Source organism: Thalassophryne amazonica, chromosome 17 (genome assembly GCF_902500255.1).
Source record: "Thalassophryne amazonica chromosome 17, fThaAma1.1, whole genome shotgun sequence".
NCBI classification, from domain to species: domain Eukaryota; kingdom Metazoa; phylum Chordata; class Actinopteri; order Batrachoidiformes; family Batrachoididae; genus Thalassophryne; species Thalassophryne amazonica.
In genome coordinates, this window is record NC_047119.1 from 18,496,220 (window position 1) to 18,512,238 (window position 16,019).

The 16,019-nt window shown below is 38.2% G+C and overlaps 1 protein-coding gene across 3 annotated transcripts in view; it reads right to left on the bottom strand.

The window, feature by feature from the left end:
* The window catches only part of csgalnact1a (chondroitin sulfate N-acetylgalactosaminyltransferase 1a), a 70,952-nt gene extending 62,984 nt beyond the window's left edge, over positions 1–7,968 (bottom strand). For 2 of the 3 annotated variants that reach the window (XR_004565914.1, XM_034191655.1), the window contains exon 1: positions 7,847–7,968. The gene's annotated coding sequence lies outside the window, so the exon portion shown is untranslated. The remainder of the gene's footprint in view (positions 1–7,846) is intronic. The other variant, XM_034191656.1, reaches the window with a different exon arrangement.
* Between the last annotated feature and the right edge of the window lie 8,051 nt (positions 7,969–16,019).

A 16,019-nucleotide genomic window follows, 5' to 3' on the forward strand; every position in this document is an offset into this window, starting at 1 on the left:
GGAACCATGGCTTCAAGAGCATGTACAGCATGGACGAATCCAGCATGTCCAGAAATCTGTTCTTTGCTGTGAGGGAGCTGTCAAACTCACAATTTGTATTTGACTCATTTACATATATTTCCTTTGTCTCACATACACCTCATGCATACACACCAATGCTCACATTATATTTGCAAGCATACATTTTATGTCTCATATACTGTATTCTTCTTCACACATGCCATGCATCTGGAGAGTATTCACAGCGCTTCACTTTTTCCACATTTTCTTATGGTACAGCCTTATTCCAAAATTGATGAAATACATTTTTTACTTCAAAATTCTACACACAACACCCCATAATGACAACATAAAACAATGTGTTTTTTATAGGGCTGGGCAATGTTAACGCGCTAACGTTGCGTTAATTATTGAGGTCATTATCGCAGACAATTTTTTTCCTCCCCTTAACGCTGCGTTTTTTTTTTTAACCTTTTATGACTGTTGCTTGTTGCCCTTTATTTTGAAAGCTTATGCTGCTGCTTCCTGCTGATAGCTGAGTTCACACAGAAAACGACACGAGGATCGAGAAAAGTACAGGCTATGCAATGCACAACAAAACAAAATGCAGAAAGACGCCGAACTTTTGAATGGACATTTTCGGTACAAAGTTCTACAGGATCAGGCCTGGATCCAGACCGGTTTTGACTGATGCAGCTGCATCGGTCAAATTTTTTTTACACATCATTCGTCATCGGTAAAAAAAAAAAAACTTGAATAATCTCGAATAGCCGAACGTGTCCCCGCGGTGAACACAGCTTTTCGGTGGTTTTCATGTCAACCTGTAGTCCGTAAATTATACGGATTTTTCAGAGTTTCAGAGTCATACGGACATACAAATAAAGTCGGATATTCAGGGTTTGGTCTGTAATAAACTATTTCCGCAGCGCGGCTCCACTTTGAAACCATGAACCATTGAAGCAATGCTTCGATCCAGTAGCTCGTTGGTTCTTTGATTCACTGCTCTTCAGAAACAGCAAGCCGCTTCTCAACCCCTCGCAAAGCCATTAAAATATCGTCAGTCACTTTTGTGTGGATTAAAGTCACTAACTGGGACTCTTGTCTTGTTGCTGTCAAGAAACGAGAATCGTCCTCCGTTCCGTTCACACAGCTCGAAACGCTGCGCGGCTGAAACAGAGTCCGGTCGGAATTAATAACTTCAAAATGAATCGCCGCTTTAAATAAAATGACACCTCTTTCCAAATGTAATACAGACAAGAAACAATCGACTAAAAGGTTTTTTTTTTCCCCCAAAATGAAACGTGTTGTATTTTCTTTTCAAATTACATCCTGAAGTGAAGCACAGCAGCTCTAAGCTCAGATATATGGAAACACATTCATGCCAGTGTCTGAAAGGAAATGCTTTTGACAAAAACTACAGATTTTGTTTATTCCTATTTCTGTCCAGAGATCAAGGATTCACCATGTAGAGTTCATTATGTACAAAGTTTAAGGATCCAGTGACCAAATTCGTATTTATTTACTTTAAGACTCAATAAAATGTTCAATTTCAATTCAATTTAATCGGCTTATAAAGTGCCAAATCACAACAAAATCTAAATATACTAAAACAAATACATCACAATTGTACACATATCAAATTGTGGTATGTGTACAATTGTGACATATTTGTTTTAGTACATTTAATCTTGGACATGAATATTGTTATTTTGATATGAAACAGGATAACAAATGACCTGCCAGTGGTTTTATATTTGATTTCATTGGTGTGTTTCAGTTGAAATTTACATTTTCAAATTTATGCAATGTTCATTTATATTTTCAAATAAAACTGTGCTTTTAAGCGGCTTTTGAATTCATTTTTGGGTTTCACATATACCATGCGATTAATCATGATTAATCACAGAAAGTCATTGAGTTAATGCGATTAAGATTTTTTATGTTTGCCCACCCCTAGTTTTTTAATTTTTGCAAATTTATTAAAAACAAAGAAATCACGTGGACATAAGTATTCACACCCTTTGTTCACTACTTTGTTGATGCACCTTTGACAGCAACTACAGCCTCAAGTCTTCTTGAATATGATGCCACAAGCTTGACCCCCATTTTGCAGCACCTCTTAAACTCCATCAGGTTGGATGGGGAATGTTGGTGCACAACCATTTTCAGATCTTTCCAGAGATGTTCAATCAGATTCAGGTCTGAGCTCTGGCTGGGCCACTCAAGGATATTCACAGAGTTGTCCTGACTCCTTTGATATCTTGGCTGTGTGCTTAGGGCCACTGACCTGGCTGCTAGTCTGATGTCAAGAGCGCTCTGGAGCAGGTTTTCATCCAGGATGTCTCTGTACAATGCTGCATTCATCTTTCCCTCAATCCTGACTAGTCTCCTAGTTCCTGCCGCTGAAAAACACCCCCACAGCATGATGCTGCCACCACCATGCTTCACTGTAGGGATGGTGCCTGGTTTCCTCCAACTATGACACCTGGCATTCACACCAAAGAGTTCAATCTTTGTCTCATCAGACCAGAGAATTTTGTATGTCATCGTCTGAGAGTCCTTCAGGTGCCTTTTGGCAAACTCCAGGTGGGCTGCCATGTGTCTTTTACTAAGTAGTGGCTTCTGTCTGGCCACTCTACCATACAGACCTGATTGGTGGATTGCTGCAGAGATGGTTGTCCTTCTGGAAGGTTCTCCTCTCTCCACAGAGGAATGCTTGAGCTCTGACAGAGTGACCATCAGCTTTCTGGTCACCTCCCCGACTAAGGCCCTTATCCCTTGATCACTCAGTTTAGACAGGCGGCCAGCTCTCGGAAAAGTCCTGGTGGATCTGAACTTCTTCCATTTGTGGATGATGGAGGCCACTGTGCTCATTGGGACCTTCAAAGCAGCAGAAATGCTTCTGTACCCTTCCCCAGATTTGTGCCTCGAAACAATCCTGTCTCAGAGGTCTACAGACAATTCCTTTGACTTCATGCTTGGTTTGTGCTCTGACATAAACTGTCAACTGTGGGACCTTATATGTAGACAGGTGTGTGTCTTTTCAAATCACATTCAATCAACTGAATTTACCCCAGCTGGACTCCAATTAAGCTGTAGAAACATCTCTAGGATGATCGGTGGAAACAGGATGCACCTGAGCTCAATTTTGAACTTTATGGCAAAGGCTGTGAATACTTGTGTACATGTGATTTCTTAGTTTTTTATTTTTAACAAATTTGCAAAAATCTTAAAAAAAAAACAAAAACAAACCAAAAACTTTTCACATTGTCATTATGGGGTATTGTGTGTAAAGGTTTGAAGAAAAAAATGAATTTCATCCATTTTGGAACAAGGCTGTAACATAACAAAATGTGGAAAAAGTGAAGCGCTGTGAATACTTTCTGGACCTACTGCATCCGTGTAACTAACTGGAAACACGGCCCAACGTGTTGATCCAGTGTGGTGAAGGCCTTCTGAAAGATTCAGTTACTTCCCTCTTCTGCCGGAAAACAAGTGTCCCTGCACAGTCTTTCCTACGCCAGTTTCACTTTCATGCAAATGTCAGTCTCCCGGTTTTTGCTCCAAACAGGTTTCCTTTGTCTATGACAAAGAATTCCATCTGTACATGGAGCTCCACAGACATTCCAGCTGGTCCATAATCAACAACGTGCAAAAGGAGTTAAAGCGACTGCAAAGTGATCAGAGGGTCATTTGTCAGGATGCTGCAGGGACGTTACATCACCTCACCATTAAAATGTCAGTGGGCAAATGTCGCGCACGTTATCTGATCTGTGAAACATGAGATAAATAAGCAGCGTGCACAGCGGCAGAGAACACAAAGCATCTCAGAGGGAGTAACTTTATCATCCAGACACACGCACCACATACATGTCATCATGTATTACATCATTTTTCCAATTACTCTTACAATTCTCACATAGAGGGAAGGAGCTTAGAAGGAGCTCAACATGTCTGTCACTCAGCTTTCATCTGTGCACATCCCCTTTTCTGGTGGCCCAAACCCATTTGGACAAAGAAGCATGATCATCTTTTAGTACAGGGAGGTGATGGTTTAGTTAAGCAGTGAGCCTGAGACCAGACGATTCACGGTTCAAACCCCTGTCATGCTGGAAAACCACTAAGGAGCCTTAATGAAGGTCCTTGATTCACAAGTTGTTCCCGATGTGTAGTGAGCGCCTTGCACGGTAGCACCCCATCATCTATGTGTGAATGTGAGGCATCATTGTAAAGTGCTTTAAGCTCCTGATTCAGATGGCGAAGCACTATGCAAATGGAGCCTATTTAGTGCCAAATTTTAGTCCCAGTTTCCATCCCAGTGTCAAAGTTATGGAAATTGGACCAGATTTTTTTAAAGCAGTAGGCAAAATACATATTATTATCTACTATTTGATATCCGCTTACACCCCTATTCTACAGGGCGTTGTTCTATTCCGATCACCCACGATACAAAAAAAGAGCAAAAATGGGATGAAATGCCTTTATAAGCCCAGCTGGCTTATAAAGTGCAAAAATGGCAAATGGCTGGTGCAGACCTGGCAACCCGCCTGAAAACGAAAGTAAGGACTGCAACAAGCACTGCTTCTGCTTCACATTTTTACCACGATGGAGCACGATCAAACAGGTTTCAAGCTGTACTCACAAGGACTACCCCATTTAAAGACAGTCAAACATGACTGAAGCTGTTAAGACTATGAAAATCTGGAAGACACCACACACTAGAGACAATTTGCCAAATCAATTTTCGAATTTTCAAACAGCTCAAAAACTTCACCCAATTTCAAAACTGGTGCTGATGATGGCCGTACAAAGTTTGTTCAAGATGGATCAAGACGTTGCTATGATACTTCAAAATGCACCCCATTTGCTTTTTGGGATGAAACGGGAAGGAACGGCGCTCTGTGGAATAGCCCCGTTACATGAATATTGCCGAATACGCCTGAGTACGTAGCATTCCCATTACACCGCCACTTTTACACCACTTCTGCAATCTTCTTAGCAGCTTTCGTGAATACTATGGATCCACCCCAAATAGGAGAACACCCCTCCCCCTCCACCAAAATACAGCAACACTATGAAATGGTGCTACTCATCATTCTGGGACTAGCTACTAACATTGTACCCCAATGGTTTTTTTTTTCATTAATTCATTTTATATACCCACTTTTTCAAATTCAGGGTGATGGGGAGATGGAGCCTGTCCCAGACTTTAATCTGTCCTTCCTGTTTTTGAGGCGTACACTGGTGAAGTATTCTCTTTACTGCTGACTTTCGCCTCTTGGAGGGTGTTCTTGTTCTGGCCAAGTGTTGTAAAATGAGCTTTCTCTGGTTTGTTTTGTTTGTTTTTCAGCCTAATGATGGATCACTACACACTGTTAAACCAAACACTCCATTTTAATACAATAATTAAGTTAATGTAACTCAAACTTTGAAAAACGTTATAGTCACTCATCTCCATTACTTAAATTCAGGGGAGGTGATGTTCTAGTGGTTACGGTGTTGGGCTTGAGTCCAGAAGATTATGGGTTCAAATCCCTGCCTGACTGTAAAATCACTAAGGGCCCTTGGGCAAGACCTTTAATCCCCTATTGCTCCCGGTGTGTAGTGAGCACCTTGTATGGCAGCACCCTGACATCGGGGTGAACGTGAGGCATAATTATAAAGCGCTTTGAGAGTCTGATGCAGATGGAAAAGCGCTATATAAAGGCAGTCCATTTAAATTAACTCAAAAATGAATTGTTGTCATAACAACTCAGTTCCTTTAAGTGCATTTAAAATTTTGGGACATTTAAGTGTTGGTGATGTATTTTCAATGCATTCCATTCACTCATTTTAATTAAGTTTATACCATTATGAAAAACTGCAAGTTCTGTTCATGGGCTGCCATTTAGCATTTTTTATACACTTTATCATACACTTTTCTTTCCTGTATATTTGACATCCTTGACCATGAAAACATACCACTAGAACTTGGAATCACTTTTATGTCTTTATTAGTTGAAAAGTTATTGTATAAAAACGATTTTTCGGTAATGGCGGTTTTCTTCTGGATCTAGCTCCATAACATTTGAAGCTACATCAAATCTGATGACACCTTACTGAATCAGTACAGATTCAGCTACAATTTGGTGTTAGTTGTGCATCTCTAGCTTCATTTGTCACCTCACACTGACACATTTTCTTTTTTCCCTATATTTTTGCATATTCTGGATCACCAGATCCGCAATCCGGATCCGATCATCACCAAACTTTGTTGTTTGATAGAACATTTGACTATGTTACACCCTAATTTTTTTCAAGCCTTTCTGCCTTGTTTTTGTGGAGTTAGAAACTAGAATGTCAAAATTCCCCCTATCCCACAATGGTGAAGAATCCTTTAAAAAATTCCTGGATCTGGATCGTTATCCGGATCACCACTAAAATTTAATCACTTGTTCCTCTTGTCATTTCCAACCACTCCACAAAATGTCATCAAAATCCGTTCAAAACTTTTTGAGTTATCCTGCTGACAAACAGACAGACAAACAAACAAACGTGACTGAAAACAACCTCCTTGGCGGAGGTAAAAATTTAAGTTGGCAGCAGCTGATCTGCTCTGTGTAAGCCTGATCCCGTCAGATCTCAGAAGCTATGCAGAGCAGGATCTGGTTAGTACTTGGATGGGAGATCTCTTTGGAACACCAGCGGCTGTGTATGTTTCTCCAGGTAACACTGGAGTTGCGTCAGGAAGGGCATCCGGCGTAAAACCTGTGCCAAATATCAATGCGGATCTGGTTGTATCCGCTGTGGTGACCCCGAACACAAAAACGGGAGCAGCCGAATGGACAACAACATTTAATTTAAGTTGGCAAACTCAAATGGTTGAAGGCAATTGGTTTCCTCAAATGGTTTAAGTTCAACTAACTCATTAGGTTTTACAGTAGCGACGGCTCATTGGCCTTCATATTGACAGTGAAGAACAACAACATATTGCAAATGCAAAAGCTGAAAAGATCTTTTATCTCCTTCCTTGCAAATTAAATCATGATGGAAGAACACGTTTGGCGTGAGACACCAGAGGCTGCAGTCGCCTGCTTCCATTTGGTCATTTCAGAAAGAGTCACTGCGTAAATAAATGACTGCATTTCGTTCACCATTCGCCTGTTTTGGATGCAAATAGCATCAAATAAAAGCTGACAGATTGCACTTGAATTCCCAGTCATGCAACAACAAAAGTGAAGCCACCCAGTGCACAAACATTCACTGCCTGCCACTTGGTGATTGCGAAACATTTCACAAATCCCACCTAATCTCCAGTTTCGTTTTTCCAGCGTGTGAAAAACAAGTTGTAAAACAAATATTTCTGCTTGCTGGGGGCCTGCAGGGGAGTGCACTGAGCAGGATTACACCCATTCCCCTTAAAACACCCCCCGCGCAGCGTGCACAATCAGTGCGCTGCATGCACGTGCGTTAGGGCGCAATTGTGTCATCTCCGCAGCGGCAGTTATTACGACGCATGTGATTCCACGCAAATTCCATCGCGTGTCATTTTGCTTTTGAATAAAACAGGACTTTGCAGATCTGCTCCCATAGTTTGCAAATAAAAGATAATTTCAATCATAAAAAATCACGTGCAAATCATGAAGCAATGAACACATTTTTTTTTTTCTCCTCTGCATCTTCATTTTTGCATGAACAGCAAATTTTATGCGCATGTATTATTCTCACAGTCATGAATGAATGTGACTGTAAAACGTTATAATAAACTTCATGTCAGTCTGCTGATCAGAGTGAAATCACACAAAAATGGGTTGGATTTGTTTGGCTGGCTGCAAACATGCAGTCGGAAACGTGCCTTTTCTCTCACCTCTTCTCCGTGAACTCGATGAGCCAGTCCAGCCTGAGTGGAGGTTTTGTTCAGACCCGGTGATGTGGTCCAGTCCTGCAGACCTTCACAGGTCCACAGCGGAACATGCGGAGCGCAGGAGCGGGTTTGAGCGTTTGTCTTCGTCAAGTCACACACAAAGAACCAGAACACCGGAATACAGTCACAGCGAGCTTGAAAAAATAAAAGCATTAACTGCATCCATTCTGCACATCAGATTTGGTCTGAAAGAGAAAATATGAATTGGATAGTCACATTATGCAAGAGTTTGTTAAAGCATCAATTATAGTGATGTCTCTTTCATGATTGATCAAATTTATTTGGCTACCCGCACTCGGAGGAGGTTATGCTATTAATCTGCGTCTCTTAGTAGGATTATTCAACAGATTTCAGACAATTTGCACAAATGCTGGGCTTAAAAAATGGCACATTACAGTTACATCACTCAATGTCACCGTCAGTCCTGCAGCTAAGCAAGTTTTAAAAATGCATTTTGCTCTTGTTTGCTTCAAACATGCATCAAGTCTGTTGCTGATGCAAGGTGTGTGATATACCCTTCTTACCAGCCAATCAGGTAGCAATTTCCACAGAGGTTTTTCTCCTCGTTATGCCTGTTTTCTTCCTTATAAGAAAGTACAGACGCATAGCCAAGATGAGCAAGATCATGAAAGTCCCCCCCCAACCCAATCCACAAACACACCTTAAAAAAAATCTGTTTATGCAAATTCTTCTAAAATGTCCACAGACCCCTTAACAGACAACCCCGCCTACACCGGGTCCACATTTCAGACCTCACTCCACTCACCCATACCCTTTTCTCATGTTCTAGGTAGCATTTGAATATGATTCAGACTATATTCCATGTAGGCACAACCAAATGAAAACCAAAGCACTTTGCTTGTAAATGAGCAAAAAGTTCAGAATCTTCTCTCCCAAAGTTTTTGTTGTTTGTCTGTTTATTTGTGGGTGGTTTGACCAGGGTTCTAAATGAAAATAACCATTTGACTTCCTGTTGCTTCATCAGAGCTGTGTGACGATAAAGAGAGAGGATTAGGTTTTTGCAGGGGGCCCAGACAATGATCCATAGTTTGAAACAAAACACTTTACAATCTTCAATCCCATACTCCAACCTTAACAGAAAAAGTAAACCCACTCACTTCATCGGCATCACAATGCAGAGACAGTGCACCATACATTTGGAGTTAGAGGAAACAGTTTTTACCTTACCTTTAAGTGATGTAGGTGAAGGGGCTCGTTGTGGACCTGCACATCATGCACTTGCATTCATTCAGGAATTTGCGTGGGAGGTCCCTCACACAGGTCAACTGAAACAGCTGAGCCCCATGTGTATGGCTCACCCACAATGGACAGTGAAAATCTTCACACATAGCACCAGATGCAAGCCTTATATCAATTATCCCTGCTGTTTTTGTATGTGCAGAATTTGTGCATTGAATCATGTCCTGCCAGAAAACCTCTCCCTTCTTGGTGTGCCCTCTCAGGAGCATGCACATAATGAATGTATGTATTAAAAGAAATGACAGGTGACACTCTGATTGATTTTATGTTATGCCAACATCACTTCTACGACTAATGAGATGACTTTAAGCAGATTTCTTACATTATAACACACACACACACACACACACACACACACACACACACACACACACACACACACACACACACACACACACACACACACACATATATATATATATAATGCAAATATGCCCACAGTGTGAAATCACTAAATCAGTGCTGCCTAGTTGATCAAACACTGGTGTTTTCCATGTCAGCTTAAAACAGGTGATCAAGCTGATTGGGTGTACTGGGAGAGATGGAGTATACACAGCACAGGACCGGATTTGGGAATACACCGTATACGTCACTAGGAATTTCTTTTAATTTATCACTTGGAATTATTAAACAGTCACATCATTTATACATTCTGCAATTAAATAAGAACTTTTAACTCATTTATGCATCCTCTAATTTTAATACTTTACAAAGTCCCAAGAATAAGGCAGACTTTAAAATGTAGCTCTTATTTTGAAAGAGTTGAGGTGCCGTTTCATAATTGTAAAACTTGACAAATAGCTTTCCCCGCCCAAATCTCCGCCTCCTCTGTGCTTCGACATAAAGGCAGCCTTGTTCGAATCAAGAAACACAGTTCCAGCTTTCCGAAACAGTGCTGCCTTTCAGTTTAATGCCAACATGATGCCCGAGTGAATTTAAAGTCGACACAAAGAGCCGTCTTAATCTAAACTAACTGCACAAGTTTCAGACCTACGTCGTGCAATTCCAGTCAACAAATTCTAGTAAATTAAGTGAAAATTCGTTCACTATATTTTTTGAAATTTCGAAACAAGTGTGTCAATTAATTTTTGAAATCGCAATCACAATAAATCTCAACATTCTCTAACAATATTGAGGATAAAGTAAAAAACAAAACAAAACAAACAAAATAAAAAATATATATTGAATGGAAACTTGAATATATTGATTGGAAGCTTGAATACATTGATCGAACCTTCAGAATATTGAATGGAAGCTTGAATATATATTGACTGGAAACTTAATATAGTGATTGGAAACTTGAATATATTGAATGGAAAATCAAATATATTGAATGAAACCTAAATATATATTGATTGGAAACTTGAATATATTGATTGGAAACTTGAATATATTGATCGAACCTTCAGAATATTGAATGGAAACCTGAATATATTGATCGAACCTTTAGAATATTAAATGGAAGCTTGAATATATAGTGATTGGAAACTTAATATAGTGATTGAAAATTTGAATATATTGAATGGAAACTCAAATATATTGAATGAAACCTAAATATATATTGATTGGAAACTTAATATAGTGATTGGAAACTTGAATATATTGAATGGAAAGTCGAATATATTGAATGAAACCTAATATATATTGATTGGAAACTTGAATATATGGAAACTTGAATATATTGATTGGAAGCTTGAATACATTGATCGAACCTTCAGAATATTGAATGGAAACCTGAATATATTGATCGAACCTTTAGAATATTAAATGGAAGCTTGAATATATAGTGATTGGAAACTTGAATATATTGAACGGAAACTCAAATATATTGAATGAAACCTAAATATATATTGATTGGAAACTTGAATATATGTAAACTTGAATATATTGATTGGAAGCTTGAATACATTGATCGAACCTTCAGAATATTGAATGGAAGCTTGAATATATATTGACTGGAAACTTAATATAATGATTGGAAACTTGAATATATTGATTGGAAGCTTGAATACATTGATCGAACCTTCAGAATATTGAATGGAAACTTGAATATATTGATCGAACATTTAGAATATTAAATGGAAGCTTGAATATATAGTGATTGGAAACTTAATATATTGAACGGAAACTCGAATATATTGAATGAAACCTAAATATATTTTGATTGGAAACTTAATATAGTGATTGGAAAATTGAATATATTGAATGGAAAATCAAATATATTGAATGAAACCTAAATATATATTGATTGGAAACTTGAATATATTTATTGAACCTTCAGAATATTGAATGGAAGCTTGAATATATTGAATGAACTTTAAGAATTCAATGGTATTCCGTTTACCATTGTTGGTATCAGATCATCACTGTTACTTACCTCTTGTGGTATTTAAATTTTTTTCTTTTTGTATTTGTCATTATGTGTGTGTGTGTGTATGTAGCTATGTATGCATGTATATATCCATATATGTGTGTATATACAGACATATGTATTTATGTAACTGTGTTTATGGTTGCTGCATGCGTATAATTTTTAGTATAAGGGGTGGACATTTATAAGGTTTGGTTCTTCCCTCACCCTTTCAGCCACACTGGATCACTGTAAAGTGGTTTTATTTTTTTTTTTTCCCTTTGTTATTGTTGTAGAATTGTATGCCCAATAAATAAATAAATTAATTAATTAAAAAACAACCCCCCCCCCCCCAAGAAAAATCATATTCTTGATCATAACAGCTCCCATGCTTAGAAAAAAAAAAATATCTTGCAGAACTTCACAACAAATTTGTTGTTATCCCAGTAGACAAAGCTTCCAAAAAAGAAAATAAACTCCCAATCATGTACTGGATGCCTAAACAGCTCAAATGGTTTATAGCTGTTTCAAACTCTTGTAGGATGTAATCGCGAAGTAGAGCTGTTTCAAATACTTTTAATCTCATCTTCAAACAAATACATAACTTGCCTCTAAACATGATGTTCCATAGTCATCTGAATCTATATTCTCGATTCTTCAGAACTCTTCTCCAGTAAAAAGACACTGGATGTTATCCACCAAATGATTTTAATCATCAAAAAAAAAAAAAAAAAAAAAAAAAAATCAGAGTTTGCATTTGAGGGTTGGAAATATAGAACCCAGTCTCACGGCAATTCGTGACACCATTACGAAAAGTCAATTAATCTATGGGTTCGTGATATCGTCACAAAAATGGGGCCCTTTTCGTGACAGGGGCATGAATTCATTTTGTGCATGGAATGCAGGGTGACGGGGGCACAAATATATGATTTACTTCGTCTTGGGTTTTTTTTTTTTTGGTGTAAATCCAAACAAGACAACTTATGTTTTACCCAAGTTAGTATAAAATCAGCAAACATCTCTTTTGTGAAAGCTATTTCCAAACATCTGATAAACCCTAACACTGGGGCATTGTCCCAGCATCATTCTGGTGCTGTATCTTCAAAGGCATGAATACAAAATCAAGCTTTCCAAAATTTCAACTGACATAGTGCTAAGAGGACTTTGTGCTTGTTTAGGGTTATTGATGATGTGCTGTATCGATGATGGAGGTGAATTTGGTCGAACATTGGGGCACACATGGAACCTTCCCCGATGTGGATATCAAGATCAAAGATTGAGTCTTTTTGTACAAATGTGATGATTTCTTCTTTCATGTTCTGTGAATGCCTGTTGAAGGGAGAATCATTCCTTCATACAGATTTTATGGGGAAATGTCAATTGTTGAGAATGATAAGATCTACTCTTCTTTCTAAGATTTGTAAGCCTTGTACTGAAAATGTTAACCCAAGGTGGTGAACATCATAAAATCTTCAGAGTTCAATAAAGCAATGGTAAGACATCCTGACCACCCCCCCCCAAAAAAACCCTCTGTTACACCAAACACCACTATGATTAGCATCAAGGAATTGGTTAACTTTAGTCAAGATGGTACCTGATCAGTACTGCTTGTGGAGCCATGGTTGAAGAACTGCAGTTTTTAAAACCCCAAAACAGACTCATGGTAAGCAGCTGATGATCGCCTCAAGTTAACATCCTACATCCCCACCTGTCACCCACTGACCACCGATACAGACTCTTGAACCCAGTGACCATCAGTAAGCATCAATTTATGATTTTTTTTTTTTTTTTTTTTTGCAAGAGGTCATGCAATCGTTGAATTTTCATGGTAGTGATACTCATTTAACAAAAACCCCAATATGATTCAAAACAGACATTATGATATATGATTATCCCAATATGGAATCCATTGTTCGGCCGAAAAGTCACCATCTCTCCAATAGAATGAGCACACATTTAATTATGGGACTTTGAGAATATCAGACATGAAACTACTTGGAAAAGTAGACAGAAAATGTTTTTGCACAATACAACCAAAGCAGACTAAGATCACAAAGCCTTCAAGTGTTTACTTGTTTGTGCAGAAAATGTAAAGTCCTCACAGTTTCAAAGCATTTAATGGTGTACACACTCTAAAAAGTAATTCAGTGGCTTTGTATACTGTATACCTTTGCTTCAGCCCATGCCCTTTCGGCCGCAACCAATTTGGGAAATTGTTTGAGTTGTATTTTCTTTTGTTTTTTTTATTTGTTATGTTAGCAAGAGTTTATGTTGGTATTTTGTTCATGTGCATGCTGAATAAACTTATTCATTCATTCATATCATAGTAAGAAACAACTGACTTAATAAAATCTCTGAAACACATTTGATTGAGTTGAATATACCAAATGAAATGCCTAAAAATGTAACAGTTAATTTGATCTTAACTTTACATTTATTATTTGAATTTATCTCATTGAAATAAATTAGCATTTGCTTAAATGCTATTTTTTGATTTGTTTGGTAAATTTCATTCAGAATATTTGGAAAGGACAAATATACTGAATATTTTTACTTAAATTTACCAATATCATCAAGTGTATTTAAATTATTTCACAGCTTTTAAATTTACTCAATATTTTTAAGTGTAAAAATGGTTCACCAAAAAAAAAAAAAAGTTGAGCAGAACACAGTTTTTAGAGTGCACGTTTCAAGTCATACGTAAGCATGAAGCGTATGTGATTGAGCTTGATGGGATTAGTCGAATTAGAGTCAAATTACATAACACAATCTGACAGCACCCTCATATGGTAAGATGTGACAATGCAGCTTGCATAAGTTAAGAAGTGCACTGCTGCAGACAAATCAAAACATCAATAAGACATTCATTTCAGCTTTACGGTGCATACAGTAAGACAAAAAAAATACATTATTAAGGCTTGACATGAAGTGTTTTAATATGTCAATTTGCATCTGTTGCTGAATTTCATTTTTTTGTATGCAAACCCCTCTGATGTGAGTCCAAATAATTCTGATGTGTCTCGACAAGAACCACTATCTCCTGTCAAATGTATTCCTGATTGCCCAGAAGGAGAAACTTTCCAGCCTTTAATATCACAACACCAGCAGAAGATCACAACAGCATCATGTCCTTTGGATTTTAGTTTTTAAGCTCGCTGACCAATTACAGGTCTGTCAGCGTGCACCAAAGAGACAATTAGGATGAAGGTGGATGTGCTAGCATGCTGGAAACAAATGTCCTGTGGGCTTTGGGCGTCTTAACAAGGCAAAGGGGAATCACTTTGTTTATAGGTGGAAGAGCAGGCGCACACTGAGCTGACTGGACACTAAAACAGTACAGTAAGACAACATGAAATTTAAGGTGCTTTTTTTTTATTGCCAACAGTCTTGTAAAAATGTAAAAAACAATACACATTCAGCTGTACTGTATCTACAAGACAAGCAGACGGGAAATCTGATTTGCATAGACACTAAAAGTTTTTTAACATTTAACATTTTTTAACGTGTTAAACATACTGCAGAGATTTAGCATTAAAGCTACAATGTGTAGGATTTAGGTGTGTTTATTAGCAAAGATGGAATACATCGTTCGTATCCAGACGATTATTAGTGTGTACTTACATGCAACAATGAATCGATGTGTTTTCATGAGGTTACAATGAGGTCTTCATATCTACCATAATTTCTGGACTGTAAGCCGCTACTATCACATGCTTTGAACACTGTGGCTTAAACAATGATGTGGCTAATTTATGGATTTTTACAGGCTCTCAAATTGAAATACATCAATTAATGGTGTCCATGTGGAGTAAATTCACACATGGAGTAAATATAGTCTTACCCGTTCGTTTCAGTGGGATACATCATCACATTCTGAAGAAAAATTATCCACATAAAGTCTCTTGATTTTCAAAAACGACATCTGAAAATACTTTAATTCCTTGTCGTAGCTGAAGAAAAGTCCCTTTGTGACACGGGCACTTTGCGCCACAGTTGCTCCATCAAATCAGTCAGCGGAGCCCCCCCCCAGGTCTATGTCTTTGAGCCACAAGTTGAAAAAGTCACTGCACCTCATTAACATCTCAGTTACCACAGGCACCAGGTGATTCTGGCTGCACATGATGAAATTATCTCATGACCCACAACAACAACAACAACAAAAAGTTAAAATTACTCAGTTTTGCCTCCGTGTAGAGTGGAGACACCGTGTGAAATTGTGTGCATACTGGATGCTGTGCTTGTCAATATTTACGTGTAACACCTTCAGAATAAAAGCATTTATGGTATGCATTTAATTAAAAGTTAAAAAATCTTTCTGTCTAACATCTTTCTGTGTAAATGTCTCATCTTACAACATGGACACCTGCCACTTATAGACAAGTGTGGCCTATATATGTTCAATTTTTATTTTCTTTTTAAAATTGGTGGGTGCGGTTACATTCAGGTGTGCTCTATAGTACAGAAATTATGATACGTGAGTGGGCCCCCTCTTAGAGGGTGACATGT